This window comes from Cololabis saira, chromosome 20, assembly GCF_033807715.1.
Source record: "Cololabis saira isolate AMF1-May2022 chromosome 20, fColSai1.1, whole genome shotgun sequence".
NCBI lineage: Eukaryota > Metazoa > Chordata > Actinopteri > Beloniformes > Belonidae > Cololabis > Cololabis saira.
In genome coordinates, this window is record NC_084606.1 from 19,335,970 (window position 1) to 19,343,152 (window position 7,183).

Genomic DNA, 7,183 nt, shown 5'->3' on the forward strand with positions numbered 1-7,183 from the left:
TCTTCTTTTTTACATGTGATCATGACTTCAACCGCAGGAAGTGAAGGAGGAGAGCTAAACAGAAATAGATTGGTGAAGTGAGAGAGGGAGGAAGCACTTCTGCTAATTGCTTGTTACTTCCCCAACTGCTGTACAGAAACAGGCTTTTTGTAGAAAATTAAAAATAATAGTTGTTTTTTTCCAGCATTCAGGAACACTGTGGAAACAAACAAAAGCATCATCAAAGAAATGTAGATTTCACAAATGTGGACAAAACACGAAACATATGCACAGTAGCCGAGATAAAAAGTGTGGGTCAACTTATCAACTCTCCTCTGGTGTGCAAGAAAGTCCACGTTTTCTGCACTGAGCAGCTTGATCCAAACCAAGGAAAGCCCAAAATTTGCTTGCAGCAGTTTGAGGCAAATTTGAATTACTATGATAAAAAAAATTCCCACTGTCATCATCATGTGTGTGCATAGGTTAAATATGTGTGCCGTCCATATCAAAAGTGGTCATTTTGTCAAACATGGGAAGAATAAAGTTTAAATTGTGAAGTTGAGATTCAGTAATGTAAAGTATTGTATCACCGCAGTGTTTTTTAAGTTTGGTCCTGACTTAATCCACAGAAAGAGAGCAAACGCAAGTATTTTGCTGAAGTTTGTGTCTTTTGCATGGGAAATTTCTGAATATAAATGGTCTTTCTAATAGATAATAACATTTAATGGAGCTTTCTTTTTTTTATTTTTTTTTATTTTCAGCAGTCACAGTTACGTGGTTGAAGTTCATCTCATCAGACGGGATTTCAGGATCTTGAAACATTCAGAGTATAACTCCCACATAATAAAAGATGAAAAACCGCGCCCACTACCTAAAGTTTGGGGTCAGGTTTATAAAACACACATAACTTTGTCTGCAGCAACAGATTCAGCCATCGCTCTGTGAACTCTTTCTTTTTACTTTTTCACTTCTCTTTTTCTGATGGTCTGAACTCAAAACCTCCTTCTGCTCCTACATTTTGTCAGCTCATGTTCTCTTCAGCTTCAATTTCGAAAGCCAACTCACCATATTCAATATAAAAAGAGGTCCAAGGAATGTGTATTTAGGTTTGGATGGATTAATTACATTAAACAACAGACGTGTGAAATCATGAGTGACATCATAACAGAGGAGGCTGAAGGGACTTGCGTTGTTACTATCAGGTAACATGGGATCCTCATCATGTTTAGACACCTGCTATGTGCCATATATCTGTGATTGGCTGTGAAAACAACATACCTCACTGAAGAGGGTATTTAAGCTTTTTCAGTAAAAACTCATCACAAATCTGTCAGAGTGTCAGAGTGATAAAATATTGTAATAAACTGCCTGGAGCAGCAACATGACACATGGACAGGTTTAGAGTCACTGAAGCAAAAAATCATGTGATATTTGTTAATTTCTGTTGGAAATATGATAAAGTGTATTATCTTGTATAGTCTTTATTGCCAGTAAGGCTGAGGACAATTTATTAGTTGTAATAGTGGATTAGTATGACTGATGTCCGTTTAATTGATAATAATTATCCTGTCAGTGGTTACAGACAAGTTTATTTAGCGCCTGCAAGCACATTCTTACTGTAAAGTCAGTTATCTATGGAGTAGAGGAAGTGCCGTTTGAGCAGATGGGAAAAAAACATGATTGCATCAGTCTTTACGCAATCAAATGACCGCAGTGCATGAGCTTCAGCTACAATTATAATACATACATTTCCTGCTCTCACGAAGCAACTTCTGCAGCTCATTTCATGATTTTGTCCTCCTCAGATCATTTTGCCAAAGCTGCAATCAGTCCTTTTTAGTTTTCCACTAAATACTCTATCCAATCATCCTAAATGAGTGAATATAGGCCAGCAAATGATATATTTATACACAATTACAAACAAATGTTGTCAGTCGATGAACTGCAGTTTTTGTTACTTGTGGTTTATCTTTAACCCTGAAGATAGATTGTTCAGAGCATATTGAGCATCACTGAATGGTCAGGGAAATCACGATCAGTGGCTGCGTTTTCACCCAGCTGTCAAGAAATTTGAGGCAAATTGTTGTAGTGCTTCACAGAACATGGCCGCTGGGCTCAGTTCCAGTAACTGATTTGGATCAAATAAATGTACCAGCTCCTGTTATCAGAGGGTGGTGTGGTGACATCTCAGTAAGGGAATCTCAAGGAAAAACACAGAAACAAAACTGATTGACTTGGTTGCTGTCATGAGCCCTGTCACTCCACCCGTTGACCCTCTATCCAATTAGCTCCACCTGCCCCCACTCTTCTCTGATTTACCTGCACAGCTGTATTGCATTCTCCACTTAACCTCTCCCAGTATTTAAAGCCCTGTCTTTCAGCTCTCCCTTGTCAGATCGTCTGCAAACCTGCACCGGAACCCTGCCTGTCTGCTTGTCTCTCTGACTCCCATCTGTGACCCGGACTTGGATTCCACCCCAACTCTGATCTCCTGCCCCGGTAATGTTGACCTGCCTTCTGCCCCCGACTACGATTTCTGCTTTGCCCTCGACTGCACTACTGCTCCGTTTTCACCTGTTCTGTTGTGTGTGTGTTTCCCCCAGGACTGCCCGGATCCTCCAGCTCCCGTGATCGCTGCCGGGGGAACACACACACACAGACCCCCTGAACCCCCTGGACCCCCTGAACCCCCTGGACCCCGTGGACCCCCTGAACCCCGTGGACCCCCTGGACCCCCTGAACACCGTGGACCCCCTGAACACCGTGGACCCCCTGAACCCCCGGGACCCCCTGGACCCCCTGAAGCCCTCATTCACTCCCAACTTCCCTTTCCCCTGAAGGATTAATAAACCTTCTTGTGTGACGCAATTGTGGTCCTCTGGTCGTCTGTCTGAATCGTGACAGTACGATCTGACCAAACACGGACCCAGCGCACACTCCCCTCAACATGGAAACCGACGACCCCGTGCAACCCAACGCCATGCAACGTCTGGAACACGCCGAGAGAGGGGTAAGCCGCATGAGTGGCGATATTGCCTCCCTGCTTCAGGTCGGCCACCAACAGCACCAGCGGCTCGAGCAGCAGCAACAACAACTCGCCATGGTCATCCAACTCCTCAACAACCTTACCCCCCCATCTGCTCTAGCCGGCCCAGCTCCAGCCACTCTGTCCACCAGCCCGGCTCCCGAGTCATCTGCCCTGGTCGCTGCAGCCGCTGCTCATGCTCCAGGTTGCAACCTGCCCAGTAAAAGCCAAAGCTCACCGGACATAGGGGGAGTCCGGCTGAGCTCAACGACCATCCAGTCCTCCGACCGCAAACCCCTGCTGCAAGTTCACCTCCGTCTCTCTGGCTCAACTCACACCCTGGCTGCTCTGTTGGATTCTGGCGCCGAAGCCAACATAATGGACATCATGCTGGCACGCCAACTGGGACTGGAGAACCACCGTTTGACACCCCCTATTCCTGCCCGGGCGCTGGACGGACACCTACTCGGGTCAGTCACTCATGTCACGGCCCCTGTCTCGATGAACCTGTCCGGAAACCATCAAGAAACCATCCAGTTTCACCTGCTCCACTCTCCTGGCCAGCCCCTCATCCTGGGTTACCCATGGCTTCGCCGGCACAACCCTCAGCTCGACTGGGTGACCGGGTGATCAGGGAGTGGGGAGAAGACTGCCATCGAACCTGCCTGCTGGCTGCCACATTACCCCCCAGGCCAGTTCCCACCAACTCCGCTCCAGACCTTTCCAATGTCCCGAAATGCTACCACAGTCTCAAAGAAGTGTTTAACAAAGCACGAGCCACATCACTGCCCCCTCACCGGCCGTACGACTGTGCCATCGACCTCCTCCCTGGAACAGCTCCTCCCAGGGGCTGCCTCTTTTCGTTGTCTGCTCCTGAAAGACAGTCCATGGAAGACTACATCAATGCCTCTCTGTCTGCAGGATTAATCCGCCCATCTTCATCCCCTGCTGGTGCTGGCTTCTTCTTTGTGGGGCAAGAAAGATGGAACCCCTCGCCCCTGCATCGATTACAGGGGTATCAACAACATCACGGTGAAGAACCGTTACCCTCTGCCTCTGCTCACTTCTGCCTTCGAGTTGCTCCAGGGAGCCACTGTCTTTACCAAGTTGGATCTCAGAAACGCTTACCACCTAGTGCGGATCCGGGAGGGGGATGAATGGAAGACCGCATTCAATACACCAACAGGCCACTACGAGTATCTGGTTATGCCTTTTGGCCTCACCAATGCTCCTGCTGTGTTCCAGGCTCTTGTGAACGACGTGCTACGGGACATGTTAAACATCTTTGTCTTCGTTTACCTGGACGACATCTTAATCTTCTCCAGAGACCTGTCTGACCACACCCGCCACGTCCAGCAAGTCCTTCGTTGTCTCCTGGAGAATTCCCTCTACGTCAAGGCGGAGAAATGTGAGTTTCACGTCAAGACCATAGCCTTCCTGGGGTACATCGTGGCAGAAGGGAGTATCCAAATGGATCCAGCCAAGGTGTCAGCAGTCAGTTCATGGCCAGTTCCGGAGAACAGAAAGAAGCTGCAACAGTTCCTGGGGTTTGCTAACTTCTATAGAAAGTTTATCCGGAACTACAGTACCGTTGCCGCTCCCCTCACTGCTTTAACCAGCACCAAGCAACCCTTCACCTGGACCCCAGCAGCTGACAAAGCCTTCAGTACCTTCAGGTCTAGATTCACCTCTGCTCCCATCCTCCAGATGCCTGATGGGGACCGGCAATTCATTGTGGAGGTGGATGCCTCTGATGTGGGAGTGGGTGCTGTGATTTCTCAATGGGCTGCGGAGGATAAGAAGCTCCATCCCTGTGCGTTTTTCTCACATCGGTTGTCCCCCGCGGAGTGCAATTACGACATAGGGAACCGAGAGCTGCTAGCTGTAAAGCTTGCCCTGGAGGAGTGGCGTCACTGGCTGGAGGGGTCCACCGTTCCATTCCTCGTTTGGACTGATCACAAAAACTTGGCGTACATCCGCACGGCCAAGCGGTTGAACCCCAGGCAGTCCCACTGGGCCCTGTTCTTCACAAGGTTCAACTTCACTCTGTCATACCGGCCTGGATCACGCAACACCAAGCCAGATGCCCTCTCCCGCCAATTCCAGAAAGGTGACACCTCCTCCAGGGATCCGGTGTCAATTCTGCCCAGTCCCTGCGTCGTAGCACCTCTGACCTGGGATGTCGAAGAACAGGTGCTGGAAGCCCTCCGTAACCAGCCAGGTCCCAGCACTTGTCCAGCGGGCCGCCTCTTTGTCCCCGAAAACCTGAGGTCCCAGGTCATTCAGTGGGGACACGACTCCCGCCTAGCTTGTCACCCTGGCTCCACCCGCACTTACAACCTGCTCGTCCAGAGGTTCTAGTGGCCCTCTCTAAGACAGGATGTACGGGAATTCGTCCAAGCCTGTCCCATCTGCAACCAACACAAGTCGTCCTGCCAGCCCCCAGCCGGATTGCTGCAGCCTCTGCCTGTGCCCACACGTCCCTGGTCTCACATCTCCCTTGACTTTGTCACGGGGCTGCCCCCTTCCGGTGGCATTACTGTCATTCTCACCATATTGGACAGATTCAGCAAGATGGCACACTTCGTTCCCCTCCCCAAGCTCCCGACCGCCAAGGAGACCGCCCAGGTGGTCCTGGAACACGTCTTCCGTATCCACGGACTACCCAAGGATGTAGTTTCTGACCGTGGCCCACAATTCTCCTCTGCTTTTTGGAAGGAGTTCTGCCACCTGCTGGGAGCCACAGTCAGTCTGACCTCCGGCTTCCATCCCCAATCCAATGGGCAGTCAGAGCGGACTAATCAGGAGCTCGAGAAGGCACTGCGATGCATGACATCCCGCAACCCCCATTCCTGGTCGCAGCAATTGACATGGGTGGAGTACGCACACAATGCACTGACCTGCTCTGCCATCGGTATGTCCCCCTTCCAATGTGTCTATGGATACCAGCCTCCTCTATTTGCCAGCCAGGAGGAGGAGGTTACTTGCCCATCTGCTCTTGCTTTTGCCCGTCGCTGTCGCCGCACCTGGTCACAAGCCCGGGCCACACTCCTCAAATCCGTTGCCAGCTACACTACCGGGGCCAACCGTCGGAGAACTCCTGCTCCCACCTACCAGGTGGGCCAAAGGGTGTGGTTGTCATCCAAGGACCTGCCACTCAGGGTGGAGTCGCGAAAGCTGGCGCCTCGGTTCATCGGCCCGTTTCCCATCGAAAGGGTGATCAGTCCGACTGCTGTCCGGCTCCGGCTGCCTACTTCCATGAGGGTGCACCCCACTTTCCATGTGTCCAAGATTAAGCCCATTCGTGAGAGTCCACTGGTTCCTGCTGCGCCTCCCCCTCCTCCTCCACGGCTCGTCGATGGTGGCCTGGTATACACCGTCCGCCGCCTGCTTCGGTCCAGACGGAGGGGTAGGGGTCTCCAGTACCTAGTCGACTGGGAGGGCTACGGCCCTGAGGAGAGGATCTGGGTGTCGGATTGTGGATCGGACCCTCATCACCGCCTTCCACCAACAGCATCCGGACCAACCTGCAATCCGTAGGGGGCGCCCCAGTGGGGTCCCTAACCATCCTAGCCGCCCGGCTTCCCGTCCTGTGCCTGACCCTGTCCTGCACCCAGTGCTCCGTAGGGGCCGCTCCAGGGGGGTCCCTGGCCGTCCTGCCCGCTCTGCCCCCTGTCCTGTGCCTGACCCTGACCCGGCCTCGGAACCTGTCCCATCTCCCGACCTCAACCCTCCAGCTCCCTCCGAGGATGAGGACCTTCTCTCGGACCGCTCTGAGGAGTTCTAGCCCTCCGCCGGCTCCCCTCCTCCCGCCCGGTGTGGTGTTGCTCTTGGGACTTCTGGGGCCGTCCCTTGAGGGGGGGGTTCTGTCATGAGCCCTATCACTCCACCCGTTGACCCTCTATCCAATTAGCTCCACCTGCCCCCACTCTGCTCTGATTTACCTGCACAGCTGTATTGCATTCTCCACTTAACCTCTCCCAGTATTTAAAGCCCTGTCTTTCAGCTCTCCCTTGTCAGATCGTCTGCAAACCTGCACCGGAACCCTGCCTGTCTGCTTGTCTCTCTGACTCCCATCTGTGACCTGGACTTTGATTCCACCCCAACTCTGATCTCCTGCCCCGGTAATGTTGACCTGCCTTCTGCCCCCGACTACGATTTCTGCTTTGCCCTCGACTG